General features: G+C 46.6%; 1 pseudogene; it reads right to left on the bottom strand.

Moving 5' to 3' along the window:
- Positions 1-11236: 11236 nt before the first annotated feature.
- On the bottom strand, positions 11237-22373 carry LOC120846737 (annotated as a pseudogene).
- Between the last annotated feature and the right edge of the window lie 542 nt (positions 22374-22915).

The raw sequence follows: 22915 nt of genomic DNA, 5'->3' as shown, positions 1-22915 counted from the left end.
ACGACCAGGTATAAAGAACACCAGATCGCCACTCTTCCGGATCATTTTTCCCCACCTACTTGTCCACCCGCCTCTGCACGCGATATGAGCGAATATATTACAAGGATGGTGGGCGCTAATGTATTTCCCGAGAACCAACATCGTTTAGTAACACTGCTTAAGGCTTATTCTGATTTATTTTACTTCAGCAGCCAAGTCCTTGCTCAAACATTCATTGTCCACCATCGACACTGGAGAGGCACGCCCACTGAAAAGCAGACCATAGCGAATTTCACCTACAAAGCGCAAAGTCCTCCAAAAGCACATCACCTAAATGTTAGAGACGAAAGTCATCCAGCCTTCTTTTAGCCCTTGGTCGTCACCCGTAGTCCACGTAAAAAAGTGAAAGCCGTTTACAACTTCCTGTAACGCCGAATTGGAGCGCAGCTCTTGAGGAGGAGGAGTGGAGGGTATATTCCTCCTCCTCCCTCGTGATCATGCCTGCTAGTCCTCCTCCCCTCCTGGGTCGCGTAAGAGCTGTGCTTTTACGGGACCCTTTCCCCCCCCCGAACCATACTAGACAATGAGGGGAGGAGGAGGAGGGGGAGGAGGAGGAGGGCAGGTCCGGGGGGTCACGTGACCTCGAGGGGACGGGATCACATGACCTTGGGCGGGCCGTCACGTGACTTCGGCGGGGGGAGGGGAGTCACCCCCCGGGGTCACGTGACCTTGGCGGGGGAGGAGGAGGAGGGGAGGGGTGACGCCGACGCCGACGCCAACGCCGACGCCGCACAGGCTGGAAACGGGTCATGTGCCCCTACCCCCGAGGTCACGTGACCCGCCCGGACCATACTACACAATGAGGGGAGGAGGAGAAGGAGGGGGAGGAAGAGGGGGAGGAGGGGAGGAGGAGGGGGAGGAGGAGGAGAGGGAGGGGCGCGGTTACGCCGACGCCGACGCCGACGCCGACGGCGACGGCGACGCCGACGGCGACGCCAACGGCGACGCCGACGCCGCTCAGGCTGGAAACGGGCCCCTAAGAGCTGCGCTCTAAAAGAAGGATGGGTCCTGGCGCTTCTGTGTAGACTATCGCCCTCTGAATAAAGTGACAAGGAGACATGTCTACCCGCTGCCCAGGATCGACGACACTCTAGACGCTCTCCAAGGGTCATCCTTCTTTTCATCGATGGATCTCCGGACCGGCTACTGGCAAATACCAGTCGCTGATACTGACGGACCTAAAACAGCGTTCGTCACACCTGACGGCCTCTACCAATTCAACGTAATGCCGCTTGGTCTGTGCAATTTCCCAGCGACCTTTGAAAGGATGATGGATGCATTGCTCCGCGGCCTTACCTGGAATATATGTCGTTGCTACCTCGACGACATCGTCGCTTTCTCAACCACACTTGATCAACTTTTACATTGGTTAAGACAATTTCTTGGCTGTTATTGCTCCGCGCACTTACAATTAAACTCAAAGAAATGTACGTTTCCAGCTCGACAATTGAAAATACTTGGCCATGTGGTCAGCCAATGGCGTCAGCCAATGGCGTCAGCCCAGACCCCGACAAACTCAGAGCCGCTTCTGAATTTCCTGTTCCGCAAGTTCAAAAGGACGTACGTGCTTTTTCTTGCATTATGCACATACTTCCGAAAGTTCAACCCTGGCTTTGCTCACGTCGCTGAACCTCTCAATCAACTCCTTCGCAATAACGCCGCATTCAAATGGGGCCCACTTCAACGCCAACCTTTTCAATTCCTTAAATCGGCCTCGACAAACAGTCCTATTCTTGGGCACATCACTGAAGGAGCCGAAGCCGAAATACGTACAGACGCTAGTGGACATGATATCGGTGCCTTTTTGGCTCAAAACTTTCCAAACAACCAACGTTTTATTGCCTACGCGAGTCGCACTCTTACCCAATGTGAACGAAATTACACTATAACTGAACGTGAATGCCTGACTGCTATAATTGCGCTGTCAAAATTCCGCCGCTACATTTTCGGTGTTTATTCCACATAGTGACCGACCGCCACGCGCTCTGCTGGCTCGCCAGTCTGAAAGACCCCTCAGGACGCCTTGGGCGATGGTCCCTCAAATCGCAAGGTTATAGCTTCACCATCCTCTACAAATCTGAAAAAAAAAAAGCTCGATGCCGATAGCTTGTCTCGATGCCCACTACCGCTCACCGATCCCCATCAAGATACAAGGAACTTGCTCAAGACAGCACCTTTGACACCAGTTGACATTTCCGTAGCTCAGGTATCTGATCTATGCTTAAACCCGATAAATGATTACCTTCTTGGGGTAACCCGACATGTCTCACAGAGCACAGGACGCTCAGCGCGTTTGTTCGCCCTTCACAACGGCACCCTATTCAGACAAAATTACAAACCGGAAGGACGTCCTTGGCTTCTTGTCATTCCACGAGGACTGCGAAACGCTGTTATTCGCGCTAATCATGATGATCCAACGGCCGGCCATCTCGGCTTTTCCAAAACGCACTTTCGAATCCAAACCAGCTACTTCTAGATCGGAATGTACCGTGCCATCAATAAATGCCTCCGTTCTTGTCACTAACGCCAAACCAAAAACACTCTAAAAAAAAAGGGTGTCATGGGGTACACCCATAGGGGGTGTTAGTGCTTGTCACATATACTACACCCTTAGGGGGACTACATGTGCACCCCAAATATGGGAGTACGTGTACACCCGTTGGTGTGGTGCACATGTACACCCTTTTCTACAGAAATCTCACTCGAAGGGAACACAGGTGCACCCCACTCAATAGTGTACGGCTACACCTCTTTCTACACCCAATGAGATGAAAGGGAACACAGATGCACCCCATTCGATGGTGTACCATTGCACCACTTCATACACCCGTCTCACTCAAAGGGAACACAGATGCACCCCGCTCAATAGTGTACCATTGCTCCCTTTTCTACACCTACTGCTCTGAAAGGGAACACAGGAGCACCCCGTTCAATAGTGTACTGTTACACCTCTTTCTACACTCCCTGAATTCGGAAAGAACACAGATGCACCCGATTCAAAGGTGCATGGTCACATCACTTTATGCACCCGTTTCATAGCTTCATAAACCTATTTAAGACATCAAGGAAAACAGTAAAAAATGTATGCGCCCCGGTGATTGCAAAAAGGCAGGTAAACGGACACACGGTATTGTTTTCAAATCTCATAGAAGTTTATTAGACGGCCTATTTCGTAAACAAGTACAAACTTGCAAGCAATCCGTAATCTATGAAGACGTACAAAGAAGCTGTTACACAGCTGAAATGATTACTAAGCAAACAAGAACCGGGGGTGAGTCTTAGGTAGTGCCCCTTCTACACTACACTCCATCTCCCCATCACATCATCCCTTTCAAAAAGTCGGGATTGATTTCTTGATACTATTTCTTGTATCCACCAATAAAAACAGGTGGATCATCGTAGCTATTGACTACATGACCGGCTATGCAGAAACCAAATCTGTTCATGAGGCTAATACAAGAGAAGTTGCGAACTTTTTCCTCACCTCCATACGACAACGCCACGGTGCTTCGCAGTCCATTACCATCGAGCTTGGCACGCCTTTTATTGCGAAATTTCTGAACGAGTTCCTCAGGCTCGTCAGTACGATTCATCATGTGACAAGCGCTCATCTTCCGCAGGCTAACGGCTTCACCGAGCGGCTAAATAGAACACTATCTAACATAATGTCCATGTATATTGCGGGTAACCACACCAACTGGGATCAAATCCTTCCTTACGTCACCCGCATCAAGCGTTACTCGCCCCAACCCTAACGACCCTAAAGTACCGGATGACCGGCACTATACCACCACCGTGGTTAACTGTTACGAAGACGAAGACTCGCATCTTTGGGAAATAGGGGCGAGCGAGGCATGGTTTTTCCACACGAGCTGGGAGGGATTCGGCTGTTCCGCCATTGATCGCCTCTGGTCATGCCACATCGCACCACCAAAGACGTCTGTCATAAACACCCTCACAATATATATAGCAAAAGCAGGGTACGCAGACACAGCAGCTGTAGGACGATAAAATGAAAATCTAATTTAATGGCGAAAGAAGTCGCACGTGAAAAAAAGAGTGAAGTGCCGAAAAAAGTTGTATTTCTTTACAAGAATAATCAAGGCTAGGCACAAGAACGCTAGTTACGCGGGGAAAAAAACTTGAAAAGGGACGGAGTAAAAGTCAAAATTAAACGCAAGAACTTACAAAAATGAATTGTAACCTTAAAATAGAATAACAAACTAAGAATAAAAAATTAGTAAAAATTAGAAAAAAGCCTGACATCGTCGATGCTTCGACGGTGGCACTGCCTTCTTCAGGACGGGAGCCCTCATGTCGCAGTAGGTTAGCTTTATAAACGATCTAAGGGGATGGGTTGTTGACGCGAAAGTTCGAAGGGGTTTGTAGGAAAAGGGTTAGCATGCGGAAGATGAGTCCTGGGGCTTCGTTTTTCCGACAATCTCCTTCTACAACAATGCACCGAGAACAGAACATACAACCTTCATCCCTCATCGCAACAAAAGTTAACTATTCTCCCCGTGGTTACCCTTTCCCTACAAATCCCCTTCGTACTTTCGCGTCAACAACACCCTTCCCCTAGATATTTTATCAAACTAACGTACTGCGCTATGTGGGCTCCCGTCCTGAAGAAGGCAGTGCCACTGTCGAAACGTCGACGGACGTCTAACCCCTTCCTTATTTTTATTTATTATTTTTTATCCTTAATTCTTTATTCTATTTTCCATCTAACACTTTATTTGTGTAAGTTCTTGTGTTTAGCTTTGACTTTTATTCCGTCCTTTCTCAACTTTTTTCCCCGTGTAACTAGCGGTCTTCTGCCTAGCCCTTGATTATTGCTGTAAACTAATACAACTTTTTTTAGGCACTTCACTATTTTTTCTTGTGTAATTTTTCTGACATTAAATTACATTTTTATTTTTATCATTCCACGGCTGCTCTGTCTGCGCACCCTATTTTTGTCTATATAGAAACGGAAGCACTTGTGAACCTTCGCAACTTTATACATATATATCCTTCTTCAGTGAATCTTGCTATTGACTGAAGGACCTGCCAGGCCGGAAACGTTTCAACTCGCATCGCCTCACCCCGCCGTTCGTGACGCAGCTTTTAAAGGCGATCCCACTTTTTGAAATATATATATATATATATATATATAAAGTGAAGTAGTGTCGAAACGTCGCAATAAACTTCGTATTAGAAACTCCGACGGTACGCATCTTTGACTTATATATAAATAAATATATATATATACACATATATATATATATATCGTAAAAAGGGAGATAAATGCTTTAAAACGTATTTATTGGACGACGTCCGGAGCGGGGACCGCTCTTCCTCAAGTCGTAATGTTGCAGTGAAAGCTGGAAGCCCGCCACTTTGACACGGCGGCAAAAAAAAATCATTGAGCAAAGGCGAAAAAACAACTTCTCGGAACCGACAATGGGTGGACGAAGGCCGCGGCCATAGAAGGGGCCCCGCATGCACCCCCAAACAACCTCCCGCTAGGCGCCGTTGGGGCTCGGCAGTGTCCAGAACGAAACGAGGGAATAAAACAAAATCAAGTGGGCCCAAAAGCGCGCCCGGGTGGCCGAGAAGAGCCAGCAGAGACACAGGAGCAGCTCGGGCGCGAACCGAGACGCGTGATGGTTCAAGTTACACACCCAAACACCCCTCTCCACGCCCCCCCCCCCCCCACACACACACACACCCACACACTCACGTGCAAGCATGCCCCCCCCCCCCCCCCCCCCTCTTTTCCTCTTCCATTTTCCCTATTTTTATTTTTCTCAACGCTCGCCTCCCCATCTCGCACCCGAGAGCGAAGACATTCCTCGGGGTCGTAATGATGTCCAGCGCAGGGAAAACTCTAGGCAGGGGACTCCGTCTGTTCGTTTTCCCGTCAACGGGGGGGTTCCGATGAGGTGAACCGTTCTAGATGTAAGCAGCTAAGCAGGCCGGCGCTCTCGTTAATGCCTGCGCGAAGCGTGTTAAATTTTTTAATTAGGTACGATTCCCTTTGCTCCCTTTCGCGTGCTGTACTAAATCCCGATTGAAGTATAGTTACAAATATTTTGTTTATGTGGTGTTGATCGAGACGCATATGTTTGGAGAGTGGGAGTTTGGGGAGTGTGTTAAGGTGGGACTTATGATTGTTAAATCTTTGACGGAAGGGGAGATCGGTCTGTCCAATATACTGCATGTTGCATACGCGGCAGTGCAATAGATAGACAACATTAGCTGAGTTACAGTTATAATTTCCGTTTATCCTAAAGGTGAAGTCCGAATTAGTACTTTTTGCCTCCACGGATTCCGTCATGTGGCTACACACTTTGCACCGCGGCACCCGGCATGGCCGAGATCCCAGGAACTCCTCATGTGTGGTTTTGGATCGTACTAGCATGTCTTTAAGGCTTTTTCCTCGACGGTAGACGACGCGTGGAGCCTGCGGAAAGACAGATTGGAGGCGCTGGTTTTGTGAGAGAATATTAAAGTTTTTGCGTAGGATGTTGTTGATGTTGGGGAGGTTACTTGCGTAGGTTATCACTAAATTATACTGATTATTCTCTGAGTTTCGAACGCTTGTTTTGTTGATGGCTTTCGTGCGGTCTAGTTTACTAGCCTTTTCTATAGCATTGTTTATGACGCCTGGAGGGTAATTTTGCCTAATGAGTGCTTTCGTTAGATCATCTGCGTTTTGTTTGAAGTCTTTCTCGTTGCTGCATATTCGTTCGTACCTATGCGCCTGAGAGGCAAACTATTTTTGCAGTGGCGGGGGTGGCAGCTATCGTAGTTAAGATATTGTTGCCTGTCCGTGGGTTTTCTGTAGAGTTTAGTGGAAAGTTTGTTATCCTGAATTTCGACGGTAACGTCCAAGAAACTAATTGTCCGCTGCGATACGTTGTGGGTGAACCGAATAGAGGAATGAGCCGAATTGTATTCCGAAATAAATGTGTTGAGTTCGTTCTCGGTGCCTGTCCATATCCTGAAAATATCGTCAATATACCCTTTAAAGAAATGTGGCTGAATCGGACGATCTGCGAGGAACCGACCCTCCAATTCCGCCATGAAAATGTTGGCATAATTTGGGGCCATTTTTGTGCCCATGGTGGTTCCACTAATTTGGAGGTAATGTTCACCTTCGAATTCAAAATGTCGTCGTAACAATTTTGTTAAGGACTGACAATCGAGTATTGAAGAGTATCCGCTCCAATTACCGCTGCGATGCCGTCATCGTGCGGAATGTTGGTGTACAGCGCAGTTACGTCCAATGTTACCAGAAATGATCCTGCGGGTATGGTTAGCTGGGATATATCCTGGATGAAATGGTTCGTGTCCCTCAAGAATGACGGAAACGTGGGGGGGATTTTCTTAATTATATATATATATATATATATATATATGCATGGCTCGCAATGACGTCACATCAACAGCCATTCGCACCACAATATTTGTTGTTATTTTTTAGAGCGCAGCTCTTAGGCGCCCGTTTCCGGCTTTAGCGGCGTTGGCGTAACCGCGCGGCGTATTATGGGAAACGTCCCATAACGAACCGTGGTGACGTTTCAGCACGGTGCCGAACCGTCACCCTGCCGAAACGTCACCGCGGTGCGTTATGGCATGTTTCCCATACTGCACCGCGCAGACGTTATGGCACGGTGAGATTTCGGCGCGAGGGACGGCACCGCTAGATATCCTGACTTATCCAAGTACCGCCATCGTTTGATCGTGCCGAAGGCGCTCCTATTGGATGCCGGCGACGCGTCGCCATTTCGGGCTCATGGCGCATTTCGCTTCTAAGGTCCCCTTGATTAAATTCGCGATTTCAAGTACCGCCAACCGTTGCTGTGGAAACGCGCGAGACACGTGCCATGAGCGGGCGCTCCGCCGCCATCCGCTTCCAAGGGCCGTTCATTTCAGTGCTGCGCCGCCATTTGCTTCCACGGGCCGCTCGAGACGCGGGCCTTGTGCACTGGCGCATTTGACGCTACGCTACGCTACGCTACTACTTTACTGGTCACTTTCGAGCACTCCAATCATCCGAGTCGTAGCTACCAGATCCCGGAGCGCCTCCGCATCGGAGCGAGAGAATCGGCGCGCCCAGCCGAACGCTCCTCAACTTTTCAGAGCGGCAAGCCGAGCGGATAGAGGGTGGCGTGCGCCACTAGAGGACGGCGCGAGCTGCCCTCTAGCGGAAGGTTTGCTCTTTGGATTCAAAGGGTTGAGCAGTATTCAGTGATCCATCCATCCGTAAATCCTTGAAAAATGGCAACCGTCAACGCGGACGCTAATATGGTCATCGCAAGCCAGCCGTGCCAAGCGGAAGTTCCTGCGAAACTATCAAAAAAAGAAACATTACAGCTTGAAAACTCTCGTACTTTTCTACTTACCGCTTTGTCCGAGTAGGTTCGCACTATAAAAACATAGGCCTTGACCTTGGGCACCGTACAAGGCAACGTTGGTACGAGGCAACGTTAGGTACAAGGTGCGTCAAACAACTCGGCAAACTTCGCTTCGCAAACACAGTCCTCGTCGTCGTAGTCCGAGCTGCTGGTGTTGTCGCTGTCTGCTAGCTTCGCCAGCAGCACTGGCGGTGCCACCACTAACATTAAACGTCTTCGTTTCAACGACATTTCACCTCAATTCAGGGAGCACAACACAACGGTGACGGCGTCGAGACTGACGGCTGTTTTTCGCAGCCCTCTTTTTGCGGAGTAGCTGCGTTCTCGCCGTCCGCTTCCGACACAAAAGCAAAACGGCGGAATGGCTGGAGTCACGTGACCGGTCGGCAGCCAGATCTCTCGCGCGCTCCCACATCCAAGTCAGAGCGCCTGAAACCGCTCCGATTCGGAGGCCGGCGAGAGTCGGAGCTTCGCGAGCGCTCCGAAAGAACCAGGCGAATATACTTGGAGCGCCTGGCATCGACCAGCCGAATGCACACCGGCTTTTCAGAGCGCTCCAAGAGGCCGAAAAACGGCCAGCCGAATATACCATTATATTTTCTAGAGCCACCGAGCTACTCAAACGATGTATTTTGGTCCTTTGCTGCAACAGCGAGGGGATTTCATCGAAGTGGAGTTTCGTTTGCTTCAAATCTGATGGCTTCAACAGTCGTGCCAGGTGTGCCCCTGGATCGCACTCTTGGCGCTGTTTCAGTGGCTTCATCAGCCCGTTAGCTGCGCTCTTAATTTAACCACCCCTCCTTTGACAACGCCTCACACAAGAGCTGCGGCGGAGCGCGCTCCACCCTCTCCCTCTTGCGGGCGGGAGCGCCAGGAAGAGGACTTCTCTGTGGGGTGGTGTTCCTTAAAACTATGACGCGTCGCCGCCAATAGCTACCTACACTCTGAAAAAGCCCGTGCGTCTACTTTCCCCCAAAACACTCAGATAGCCAATCACAGCAACTTACAGGGGCAGCTCAGCGAAGGACGATGCCGAAACATAGGTTTAGACCAAAAAACGCAGTACGAGTTGTGACATTAAGCGATGCAAAACGTCACGCTTGCATTGCCTAATGTCACAACCCAGACTGCGTTTTTTTGGTCTAAACATGTGTTTCGGCCTCGTCATTCGCTGAGCTGCCTCCGTAAGTTGCGGTGATTGGCTCTCCGAGTGTTGTGCGGGAAAGTAGACGCAGGAGCTTTTCATAGAGTGTAGGAGCCATTTCTCTAGAAATTTCTTGCCCATTTTTCGCGGTTACAGACGCCGGCTGCTCCGCTCCATAGAACAGTTTATGCTTCCGCAATAATTTTTTTTATTAATGTAAAACAAAAATTTTAGCGAGAAATAATGATTTTAAGCAATATATCGGATGAGGCGAAAGATAATGCGTTCTGGTTCTGGCTCACATAAGCCGGGAATCACACTGCTCATACATCGTACAAAAGACAGTCTGCGTACAGATCCGAACTCGAGTCACCGCGAGATCCGTGCTTCGAATGCCGCATGGCAGTGAGTTCCTGGAGAAACCTTAGCACGCAGCATTCTAACCACGGATATTGCGGTGATCAGTGTTTTCAGATTGTCTTTTGTATGATCTATGAACGGTTTTGATTCCGACGTTAGGACACACAAAATAGACCGATCTCATCGAGCGTCCCGCGCATGCGTGACGCCGTCATAATTGTAGCTCACAGGAGGCAGGCGACAGTACACGAAGCAGCTCGTGCCGTCTCGTGCTCCGCTCGTGCTGACTCGCAGCCTCTAGTTATCGCGCTTGCAGAAAGACTACAGTTCCCAGGATGCATGCCGGGGACGTAGCGACGCTGGCTGGTGAGATCGGTCTATTTGGGCGACTTGGTTCACGATCACGTAGGTAAGCGCCAAAGAAATACAGGGACTAGAGTAGACAGACAGGGGTGCCTCTCTCTGCCTAGTTCATTGTCCATATTGTTGTTGTTGTTGTTTTTGGGCGCTTACCTACATGATCATACAGAATAGTTCTGAAAACCTTTAATCCGAAGGTGCATCGGGCTCATGTGAATTGTTATACCCCGTTTCATTTTCAAGCAATACCAACGCATAAGAGTCAACGTTGCCTATCAAACTTCTAAAAAACGCTAAATCACGGGCATTTTACGTGTTCCTTACCGCCCAACTGAGCCAATCAAGCGCTAAGAACGCCCCATAACTGCGCGTTTTGACCTGTGCGTTTGTGTTTGCGTTGCAGCCAGCTTTTGTCTCTTATAAAAAACGAGTTAGAGGAATATTCTAGCGTATTTTTGTCCCGTGAATTTGAATATCAAAAGCATTTGACACGAGTGCACGAACAGACGCGAGAAAAACCAGAAAAGCAACCTGGCAAGTATCACGTGATACCCAGAAGTTTCAGATATTCGCGATCCTGGAGTAATTTTGATATTGATATTTTGATATAATAAATAAAATAAATAAATAAAAATAAAGAAAGATATTCGCGATCCTGGAGTAATTTTGATATTGATATTTTGATATAATAAATAAAATAAATAAATAAAAATAAAGAAAGATATTCGCGATCCTGGAGTAATTTTGATATTGATATTTTGATATAATAAATAAGATAAATAAATAAAAATAAAGAAAGATATTCGCGATCCTGGAGGCCAAGAAAAAACAATTGACTTTTTTTTATGTACAAAACCGCTTTAGATTTTTTTTTTTAATGAAACGGAGTATAGTTGTTCTATCGAAAGTGCGGAGAGAATATTCACGCCTACATTCTTAAGATGTGCTCCGCCAGCTCTTCTTGAATGCGGTACAATGCATGTGGATCGCTGATGAGTGCTACTTGACCTATACTGCAGAATTCAGCAGAGAAGGAGTAGCCTGAAGGGAATGGGAGTATCGCAGTTCAGTCATATGACTTTCGCTCACAGGTGTATATGTACGAGCAAGCAGTCACGCGCAAGAAAGAAGTCCGACGTTATGGAACATAATACCGAAGGTTCAGATGTTGCCAGATGATGGGATACACGCTTTGTTATGTGTTCCTAAATCTTTAAGATAGCGTTACGAATAAAACATAGGGATTATTCCCCTGTCCTCAGCACGAACTGTTGATAAATAAACTTATCGTACGCAATTAACAACAGTGCTGTCGGAGCGAGAGAAAACCGGCGAATGCTCGTTTTCAGCACACCGCCTAACAACTATATATATAAATCACACTTGATGGCGAAGAAACAATGTGACTGATTGGTGGCTGTGACTTTGATTGGTCTAGCCGCATTTTAATGCCATTAAAGTACGTAGTCAGTTGAAGCTGGTATGACCAATAGGAAACTAATCGTACGACTTTAACCTCAGAGACGCAGTGCGCGTTTTTTTTTTTTTCTTTCTTTTTCCGAAGCTTGTTTTGTCAAAGGCGAATTATTTATGCCCATTTCGAATTGGCATTACGTGGTCCTTTAGCTCGCTCCAACTGTCAAACTGAAAATGGAAATTAAAAAAAACAAAAAATAAGGCGAAAAACTGTTCGATCGGCAAGGCAAAGGACCTGGCTTTGGAGCAGGTGCCTGAGCCTTCTTTTTTGGCTCGCGCTCTTCGCTAAACTGAGTCGACATAAACGTCGACCGAAGCACCGAAGCCTCCGAAACCAACACCGGGAAAACGTGCCTCTCGCGTATAACAGGATGCGCAAAAAAAAAAAAAAAATCTTTCAGCCTTTCCATTTTGGTGAAGAAGGAAGAGCAGCGGAGCTGTGCTATGTGCCGCCATTTATGAACCATGGCGGACACCAGAAAACCGCCAAACAAGTTGTCTGATTGCCGTCGTTGCTCAAAGAAGGCGGCAGCTGTCCAGAAGGTTGTGTCGAAATTGATTTGTCCAGGGACACGAAACTGGGGAAACTAGCCCTAAACATCTCCGCTGTAAAAGTCAGGGGGATGGATCGCATGTGCTGCCAAAAAAAAAATTGGGTTGTGTGTGAGTTTATACAGCCTAGAACTTGGTCTGCCTCACAGGGGCGACGAGTCTCTCAGCTGTAGATGAGAAATTTAGCCAGTGCGGTACAGCCGCTAGCCTGGGGTCTTTAACGTGCACCACGCAGTAGTGATACATGACCGCACGCCGGTACGATGCTCATCCAGATCGAAACGGGCAGGGGTGGGGATTGAACCCAGGATCCCTGGGTTCTGCAACGCGACATGTGCTGCCAAGCTCTGCTGCGTGCTGATGTTCGGCGTCACCCGCCTATGGCCTTTGCTGGGCGCAGATTACATACGAATGCTGCCTGAACGTTCATCTGGAACTCCTGTCTTGCCTGCTTGAACACGAGTTCCGGCCTCATGCTGCCGCAGCACTCGCGTCCAACCTTTATCCCGCCACGCTGGCCTCAAGCAGCTGACGTAGAATCTCAGGCAATGTAAGCCTTGTTATCTAGGAGGTGTGCACCCCGTACAACGTGAAGACGGCAGGTTCTGAGTGGTGCTAAAGTGTCTAGAACGCGTGACTAGCGTGATTAACCTCCTATTCCGTCCCCGCATCGAAAGAAGTAGCGAAGTAGCAACAAATGACGTCACAAAAGGTGGAGTGTCACGCTGTTGGGTGTCGCGATCCCAGAGGTCGGGCGTAAAAGTTCTTGCAGATACGTTTTCCCCCGCTCCTGGGTTCCCATGTCAGTACGGGACCAGCTCACATGTACAGTTGCTTTAGTTCAAGTCATTATTTTTAAGACTATATATTAGTAGGGGAATTAGTAACTGAAATATGTTACCGGTTCGAGACTGATCCTGGAAGTAGTACCTGTAAGAAAAACGCGCGTTTTCAATCTAGATCTTCACATTGCCGCGACGGTGCCAACTACTTCTCAATTACTTAAGCAGTTAGCATAGCGGTGACCGTAGCGTTTTCAAACTGCGACCGGTTTTGTGACGCAAATCTTTTTAAACCCCACAGAGCAGTATAGCCATCCAACCTTCCATCTCCATCAATGCTGGTTTCATATATCGTTTCCTGTTCAGACTCCTGAAAAATGACACATCGTCGCAAGAACAGGTTTATACTTTGCATGTCAAGTTTTTTTTATACTATTTTTAGACTCCACTTACGCCGAGTACAAAGCAAGCGACCGTTAATAAGGCACGATGCATGGAAGTTACGTTCTGGGCAGGATAAAAGACGACATTTCACTTTAAAGCAGCGATAACACTCATATACACTCATAACACTTACGTACAAAAGACTTTCTGCAGAGATATTCAAAGCGTACATTCGAATGAAACAAAGATACTTCGGACATACTTGAGGCGCGCCCGCAGATAAGCATGCCATCTTTTCTTTTGTGTGATGTACGAGGGAGTGTGAGTGCCGCTTTATAATTGTCGCCACTAAAGTTCTCCTTGTGGGACCGGTTTCGTGTGTTTCTAACAATCTCGAACCGTCATCAGACGCGTAATTGCATTGACAGCTGTCTGAGAGGACGTTCAACACGTACCATCGATCACGCAGAGTCAAGACGCACTTTAGAGTTCCCTTTTCTTAACACTTTCCAGACATTCACAACTTTGAGGCGCCGACGTTCGCACGTTTCCGACTACATTTATTTCACCCGCTTGCGCGATGATAGCGCTCGGATTTCGAAGGCATGCCATTACGCTTGACGAATACTTCCGCTTTGAACACTCAGCGGAATTCACGCTGTGATGCTTCACCCTGTGAGTTTCTATGAGTGAAAGAAACATTTTCTTTTGTTTTTTTTGTGTGTTTTCTTTCTCTTGTTCGAGGTTTTTTGTGGTGTGAATGGCCGCGGCGTGCAGCAATCGCGGTTGCCTTGTCTCCATTACCGAAAGTAGAATTGATTATACTCATGACGTCGCAGTGAGCGTTTGGCCAATCGTGGAAGACCCACCAGGGAGACGCTTTTGACCGCGCACGTCGCGAATTTACGAACAAAACACGCTTCGTCAAGAAGGCAGAAAGTGAACTTTCCAACACTACGACTGCTTAAGGGGAGAAGCAAGCCTAGGGGGTACACACTCACCGGCTTGATTACTTACGTAATTTTAAGACTAACTAGAAAAAAAATCAGTTTGCTTTGAGGAGGTTGAAAACGTCCATGGTATCTAGAGGAGCTTCAACTGGCAGTCAAATTGTATAGGTAAGGGTTTTTATTTTGGTTTGAGAGTAGACGGTTTTCAAAACGCCGCTCCCGTCGGCGGCCGAAATTATTTTAGTGAGTGTCGCCAGTGCGAAATCAAAAGGAAACACAGAGCCTAGTAAGCATGAGTTGATGCTGCTCCAGTACGTCCCTGCTCGTACTGATTGAACTCTGTCCTCGACGGTGCCACTCGCCATGCTTGTGCGTTTCGTCGACACCAAAAACGATGCTAATAACTAATCGTCTGCATGGGAACTAACGGGGAAATGGGGTTTCGTAAAACCATCCCATTTCGCTGAGGCTGCAACATCACTGATGCATGGTGCCGATCGCCAAGTACGTCACGGTGCGGCAAGCACACTCTGGTATTTCTGAGCGTGTAGAACCCCCACGCGTGTACTCCACTCGGGCTATCTTACACTAAGGCAGCTGATTCCAACCAGCCTCAAAACGGGTCTCAGATCGTGTGGCAGTCCGCTGTACGTTGCTCTCACCTACAGAAGAAAAAAAAAAACACGAGACATCTTATTTATATTGATGATTGAGAACCTTGGTCATGCCGAGACGGGCAAAAAATTAAATTCCGCCGCAATAAAAATAATTAATTACGAGAGCGGCAAACCCGGCAACGGGGCCGAAAAAAAGCAAGCTCTTCTACTACTGAGTTCACTCTACAAATGCACATTTTCCCGAAGTTCTTCGTTTAGTTGAGCACGCAAGCACCTTTCTTCTTTATTTTTATACAAAACCTAAGCATGTCAAATATATACTCTGTTTCATACTTAGCGTGCAACGCTGCAAAGCTACTGGCGCGAGCGTGGGGCTTGATCTCGTTGATCATTTGCACGAGTTCTCGCGCAAACAAAACTATAGATGAAGTCCCGCGCTCGCGCCAGTAGCTTTGCAGCGTTGCACGCTAAGTATGAAACAGAGTATAGTAACATAGAAAAGTGCAGTGTGCGAACAGGACGTAATGGCAGATGGAACCGCAAACTCAGCTTTAAATTTACTCTGCGGGATAAAATATTTTTAGTTTATGTTTATAACAATTATTTTGTATTCTTTTAGATTTCTTCTATTCGCTGAGACCTCGTTTGGTAATTAAGCGCGCACGTTCCTACGAAAACAAGACGTGGAGCTTTATTGAAAAAAAAAGAACGACGAGACGGCATAAACACATGCCGAAACGGGACTGTCCCGGGCAAAAACAGGACGTCTGGTCACCCCTTATTTGGGAGATGTCACGTCATCGCACGATCAAGTAACCCGATTTTTCTTACAGTCGCAGTCTTTTTGGATCATATCAGGCGAATGCGCTGACTCTGAAGTATTTCGGATTTTTTTTTAATTCACAAAAAGCAAAGCCTAGACCAATTTATTGCTGTCTTCAAAAAAATAAATCCCAAAAAGGGAGGAAGCCTACAGAAACACAATGACTAAGTCATAACTGCGTAAATATAAAGCGATCCGAAGTTCCAGGAGGCAAAATAATGAAAGCATGTATTTTAGACAGAACGTGAATGGGCTAAATGAGCGTTAATTTGGTCGCCTTCAAGAAACAAAAAAAGACAAAAAATCTCAAATAAAATAACGCGTGTCTTTTCTATTTCTCGGTGGCTGTACATGGCACTAATCGGTGCTAAAGTGCCTAAAGTTTTTCACGGAAAATACATTATTTAGCATGCACTTTCGTTTGTTGTTTTATATTTTTTTTAACTGCGGGACTAATGATTTTTCTACTTACTCCGTTCGTCAGAACCTTCATGTAAAGACGCTGATCTCCAATATCCTTAAACAATTTGCAATGTGAGTAGTCCGACAGGAGATATAAGTTAACGTAGCGAGTCTGCGAAGGAACTGCATAAAAACAGGAAGTAATTGTCAGCTCTGTCGGTCTCGATGAAATACTATGCGGAACGAAAGTGCGTCTGCTTCTTTTGCAGGGGCTGCGGTGACGTCAGAACGATGCCTACCTCTGATTGGCTCCGATTGAGGGATAGTGGGTAGACCTCAAAGCAAGCTGCCTTGAGGTCTACCCACTATCCCTCAATCGGAGCCAATCAGAACTCGGCGTCTTTCTGACGTCATCACAACACCTGCGCAAAGAGCAGACGAACTCAAGCTTAGTGTTTTTGGTAATGTCGAGTCAGTTACTAAGACGGCCATAAAAATTATTACGGGTCAGAATTTCATTATCTTCCTATTGCATGTCGTGACTTCGAGGATGAGAGCGGCAGGGACGCATTTCAGTTGTTGTCCCACATCGAACGCGAGCTACCTCGCTTCGATAACACTCGGGTGGCTCGCGAGCTTCGACCGTGCTCGCGCAATCAATGCACGGTAGAAGGCAACCAGAGCGTGCTGGACGCCTTGCCGTTCTCATTGTGCCAGTGACTATAGTAGGACACGAGTAAATTCTTTCATTATACATAAAATAAAAGTGTCAGGAAGTCGTTTTCCCCTGTTTATTGTCCAGATTAAAGACTCGAACACAAGTGCTAAAAATTCCTGGCGAAAAACGCACGGAATTCGAAAGATGCAGACGTCGAACCTCCCAAGCCATTTTTAAGAAACGAGGTTATTTACTGCACACAAATAGCGACCATGGATTTTGTTAAAAGTATATCCTCGATTTCTGCACATTAAAAATCTACTGTGTTTCGCGTTTTTTTTTTTTTTTCTTGGCTTTTTGTTTTCAAGAAATTATGCGGAATTATTATCGGACGTTTTTTTGCAAATGGTGTTTGAGTCTTGAAGGCAGAAACACATGGTGCTAGAAACCCACGGATAAACGCTCGAAATTCTGAACACGCTTAAAATCGCTCCACGCTGTTATATGTAAAGTACGAAGTTCAAAATGTTGGATTTCGACAACAACGGAGAAGCGCTGTTGTCTGGAGGCCGCCACAAAAGGCAATGAAAATATCTGCTCCCTTAAATCGTCTTTTTTTTTTTAATTTTAGTGTAAAGCGCACAAGTGCGATTCTAACGTGTGTTTGTTTTACCTCCCAAAGATGGTGAAGAAATGTTGTGTCCTGAATTTCGTGCGGTTTTCGGTTGGTTTTTCTCCCACGTGGTCCCACCTATAGATCTTACTATTTTGTTCCTATATCCCCTCCTTCGTAAAGGTTTGTTTAGCTGCATTGTTCCACAAAGGCTGGAAATCCAATTGCCAGGCTCCTATATTATCCGCAGTACAGCAAACAGAAGCGTGTGGTTGTGATAAACGTTTTCGGCACGAACCGCCGAGAAAACTCCCAACAACTTGCTGTGCCCATAGATCATATCTGAAGAAAAAGTACTTCGGAAATAAAATTTAATTACCACTGCAACTGCTTCTCTACTACTTAATTTTAATTCAAGTTGCTACCTCCTAAACGTTTATTCATTACAATGACAGATAACTTTTATAGAGTAATGCAAACACTTTGCAAGTGCTTTACTTTTAAAGGTGTACCAGAGTGCAATGCCGTGTAGTAATATATTTCAAGTCTCAACTTTGGGGATACATTAGACGTCATTCTACATTTGTCACATGTTGTGCCTTTGTTTCCCCTCTTGATTACTCATGTAATTGTGGTGTGGGCCAGTTTTTTTTTTCAACAATATTTAAATTGTAGATTTCTGTTTATTATGGCATTTCAAATGAAATGTGGTATTCCCAGTATTCTACGCACCTAGTATTCTACGCACAGCTACTATTTATTTTGGTCAAAAAGAAATATTTTTGAGATTACACATTACAGAAATGTTTATAGCAGTAATTCAATTACTGTAAATGAATTCCTACCCAGGGAAAGTTAACTCTGCTCGGTTTATTCATGTGTTTTCTGGAGGTCCTTTTCGCTGGAGGATGCTGTTACAATACGCGTCCACATCAACTTCCGGTCAAATGAAAGGACTAACAATCCCCAACATAGCACTGCTACTTGCAACGTTCATGAAATAGCTGCTCTGCAAAAAAGATCGGATACTGATAGATTTCTTCAATATTTGTGAATACTCCCCTGAAACGAGTGGTCATCTATTATAGGTTGAATAGTAGAATAGCAGAAGAACGTTGGTAAACTTTCAACTTCGACGTTTCTCTGGCAGTTCAGCGCCCTACCAATCGTGGCATAAACATACATAAAACTTGCTATTGGGCTAATTGGTGAATGTTAGGAAGCATGGTGTAAGGCGCAAGAAACAACAAATACAAGGAAGGTCTGTGTGTGTGTCCTCTTCGTTGTGACCCTTATTTTTTTTTGCGCCTTCCACCATGCTTCCTAACGTAAACATATACTCGGGGAAGGTCTGCCAGAACGGAGCGGCCTGAGGTCTCTCGAGAGACAAGAGACGGCTCGTGCTTGTGAACACGAAACGAGCGTTTATGTTTCAAATATTACGAACACCAGACTAAACTAGGCTGAAGGGAAAAAGAAACACTATATAGTCTAATTATTTGAAGTCTCGTTCACATTCGCGGTCGTTAAGTCACGTATCTCATGAAGCCAGTGTCACAAGTAATGTACCTGAGGGGGGCTTCGTAGGTACTGGTGCTGTGTGGCCTTGACACGTCTCTAAAAAAAAAAGACATTTGAAATTAAACTTTGTGCGTCAGCAGAAAACAAAACAGCACACACAATACGAGCTCGTTTCGCCCGCGATTCACTGTAATCTGCAAAACAATATAACAGCAAGGTCAAAAATATTTGCCGTTTTTCAATTCTATTTACATTATATACTATATTTATTGCGGATACGCGATAAACACTCCCCGGTAAAAATAAATCATATTATTATTAATCATTTATCTGAAGAAAAAAAAACTACAGTTTCCAAAACGAGTGCAACTAATATAATTCTACGTTCTAAATCAAAAGCATTAGAAGCTACAAATGGGTCGACGGTCGAATTCCCATCATTAGTGGAATGTTGGAATGTTTTCAGTGTTGCCAGTAGAACCTTCAGCCTTTCGGATAAAAAGTGAAACTTCAATGCGTTCGCGAGAAAAAAAAAACTAATTCAGTTACTGTTTCTGTGTGTTTACTAGTTCAGACGAGTCAGTTTTGAGGCAAATCGGTGACAATCAAAATTACGCCGGAATTGACTGCAGTTCAACATATCGCCTGGTCGTGGCGTGGCATAGAGTCATTGAATGTTCCCACAGTACCGAAAGCTCCCAAGCTTCGTTTCAGAACCGAGTCGCGGCGCAGCAGTCGCGCTCCAACTAAAGCCCGTCTATATCCTGCAAAACGTGGCGCCATTCATTGTTGTGGAAATTCTCGAGACACGTGCCGCGTGCCACTTCTGGGAAGAACATGGCGTCTGAAATCTGGCTCCGTGCTTCGCTGTGCCGCCATGATCTTCCCAAGGGCTAAAACGTTGCACGTGCCTCGTGCATCGACGCACCTTGCGCTACTTTTGAAACATGAAGGGGCTTTAGCCCCTACCCCTCCCCTAAAGCCCCTTCATGTTTCAAAAGTAGCGAGAGGTGCGACATAGAAATTTAATGATACAAAAAAAGTTTATCATGCCTTCCTATTGTCATGCTATGGCTCTGGACCCGTTTGCTCGAAGCGCTAACCATGGCGAAAGTTACCCGCAGTACCTAGGAGAGGGATTTTGAAATCACGTGACTGGCTCGGTAGGGATGCGGGGAAAGATGGCGGTGCCCCGGTGAGTGAGCGCCGCTCGGTTTGGAACTAATATGTCGTTGTAGCTGCAATATCGGGCGCGTTAGTCAGCAACGAATAATGCAGGAGGCTTTCGCTTTGCCTTACCTCACTTAAACCGCAAAGCATGGGCAATTACATCGCCGCATTTTTTAGATAGTGTTTTGATTCTGGCCATTCCTAAGCCTAAATGAACTCGATAATTGTCGGCATGGCAATGTCTTTGGAAAGCGGATTGTTGATAGCACACAAAAGTGGACAGCGTCCCGACAGACTTTTTTCTAAATTATCCAAGCATCGCGAGGAGAACGCTGGAAGTGTAATTCTAAGGTTCACGCGCGCTGGCCTTCCTCTTATAAAAGATTTGAAGTAAAAAATCATAATAAGGCTTTAACGACTGCGCGTGCAAGGCAAAATTTGTTTAATACTTTTTGCTTTAGAACTGTTACTACTACAGACGCCAGCACGTGCGACGCGTGCAACTACAGTCGTAGCACGCAACTCGGTGCTTGGATAATTAAGAAAAAAGGTCTGTTGGGACGCCGTTAGCTTTTGTGTGCTATCAACAATCCGCTTTCCAAAGACGTTGCTATGCCGACAATTATCGCGTTCATTTAGGCTTAGGAGTGCCCAGAATCGAAACACTATCTAAAAAATGCAGTGATGTAATTGCCCATGCTTTGCGGTTTAAGTGAGGTAAGGCAAAGCGAAAGCCTCCTGCACCATTCGTTGCTGACTAACGCGCCCGATATTGCAACCACAACGACATATTAGTTCCAAACCGAGCGGCGCTCGCTCAACGGGGCACCGCCATGTTTCCCCGCCGTCCTTACTCTGCTGGTCACGTGATCTCAAAATCCCTCTCCTAGGTACTGCGGCTAACTTTAGCCGCGGCTAGTGCTTCGAGCAAACGGGCCCTGGTCAGTCTATGAACATCCTAGTGCCTCTCTATGGCGTGAGCTACAGATAAGTAGCTTACTAAAGTGATGCCGGGTAGATGTTTTCGTTAGGTGCAAGGAGGTGTCCGAGTTAAAGAGTTGTTAATTAATCGCCGAGCATCAATATGTTACATTGATATCTGGAGACATGTCCAACCTAAGGGCATATTCAATGAGGAGGTGGAAGTGTTCAGTATGCACCGGAATAATTTCCTTACTCTCTCAGTATGGGTCTCCGCGGACCCCATGAATGCTTCCCGTGAGCGTGAGTGAACAGTTTTTTCAATCCAGACGCATCCACGCTAGAAACTTCGTTACCCCCTGCAGACTCGGTGGCTTCTCACGGACCGCGTAGGGACTCCGTGTAGACCCTGTATGACTTCTCTGCATACCCCATAAACACCCTGTGTAGACCCTCTATAGCTTCCCTGCGGACCCCGTAGGTACACCCTGTAGACCTTGTATGGGTGCTTTGCAGACCCCATAAGGACCCTGTGCAGACCCTACACTCTTAACAAAAGCTGTCACAAAGCATGCTTTTGCGTAAAAACAAACGGAAAAAGCTCTTTTTTAGGATGTTTTATTAGAGATTAGTAAAAAAATGTCAAGAGCGTTATGTTTGCACAAAATTTTAGCTTATAGGGTTTTGCGGCACAATTAATACTGTTTTTATACAGCCCTGTCTCACAGGTGAATTTCGGTAACGTGTCCCGGCCTGGGTGCGTCCTCACAAAAATCTGCTCCTAAAATAACTCCGAGGGGTTCTTCGGCTTGTCCATAATTGGCGCCCTAAGAAGCTATTTTATTTATCCCCTAACTAAAGGGTTGTTCGTAAAGAAGCTATGCAGAGCACAAGTTCGTCTGGTTCTTGTTCAGGGGTTGTGGTGACATCAAAACGCCGAGCTCTGATTGGCTGCGATGGGAAGGATAGTTGGTAGACCTCAATGCTAGCTGCATTGAGATCTAGCACTGTAGTCAGCGGAGCGAACAAATATGCTACACCTCATTTATGGGAGAAAAGTCCATCGAAATACACCACTCACCTGCGTTTGGAATTCTCGGGAGAAAAACGAACAGCAGCAGCAGCGGCGGTCGAGAGCTCCATAGCGACGAAAGGTATATGCCTGGGTTCGAAAGAGTATATATACGTTCATACATTTGCGTCTGAGAACGGCCGAGTGCGTTGTGCCAACACCACTTAGAACATAAGGCCTGCGCAGCTCTCTCCCAGCCGTCATCACTAGTGAATCCGGGCAGCACCACATAGCCTGCGTCAGCATCGTCGACCGCGCGTTTCGCAAGCAACGTCTCACAGCGAGCGCGATGCTAACACGAGGCGACGCCAAGAAAGACGCGTCTACCACTTTGCGGCAGCTCTCATCGAGAGTGCGATTGCCGCTTGGGAAGGGTTGGAGAACCACAAACAATGACGTCATGAGCAGGCCTCGACTTCTATTGACGAGGAACCCGTTTGTCGTCCCCACACCTCGGTGTTCACGCAACACAAGGCCTGTGGGCATGATCGCAGGTCTTGTGGGCATGTCGACGTCATGATATTTACGTCACCTTCTTCAATAAAGCGCAGGGCACAGTGTAATGTGGCAAAGACTAACAATACACGAAGGGACGTTTATTTTTAGTGCCGGAGCCCTTCCAAAAGCATTCGTAAGAGAATGCGAGCTTTACCCAAATCCAGATTT

Source organism: Ixodes scapularis, unplaced genomic scaffold, assembly GCF_016920785.2.
Source record: "Ixodes scapularis isolate PalLabHiFi unplaced genomic scaffold, ASM1692078v2 PGA_scaffold4__175_contigs__length_147842914, whole genome shotgun sequence".
Taxonomy (NCBI): Eukaryota; Metazoa; Arthropoda; class Arachnida; order Ixodida; family Ixodidae; genus Ixodes; species Ixodes scapularis.
This window is presented reverse-complemented; position numbering and strand designations above follow the sequence as displayed.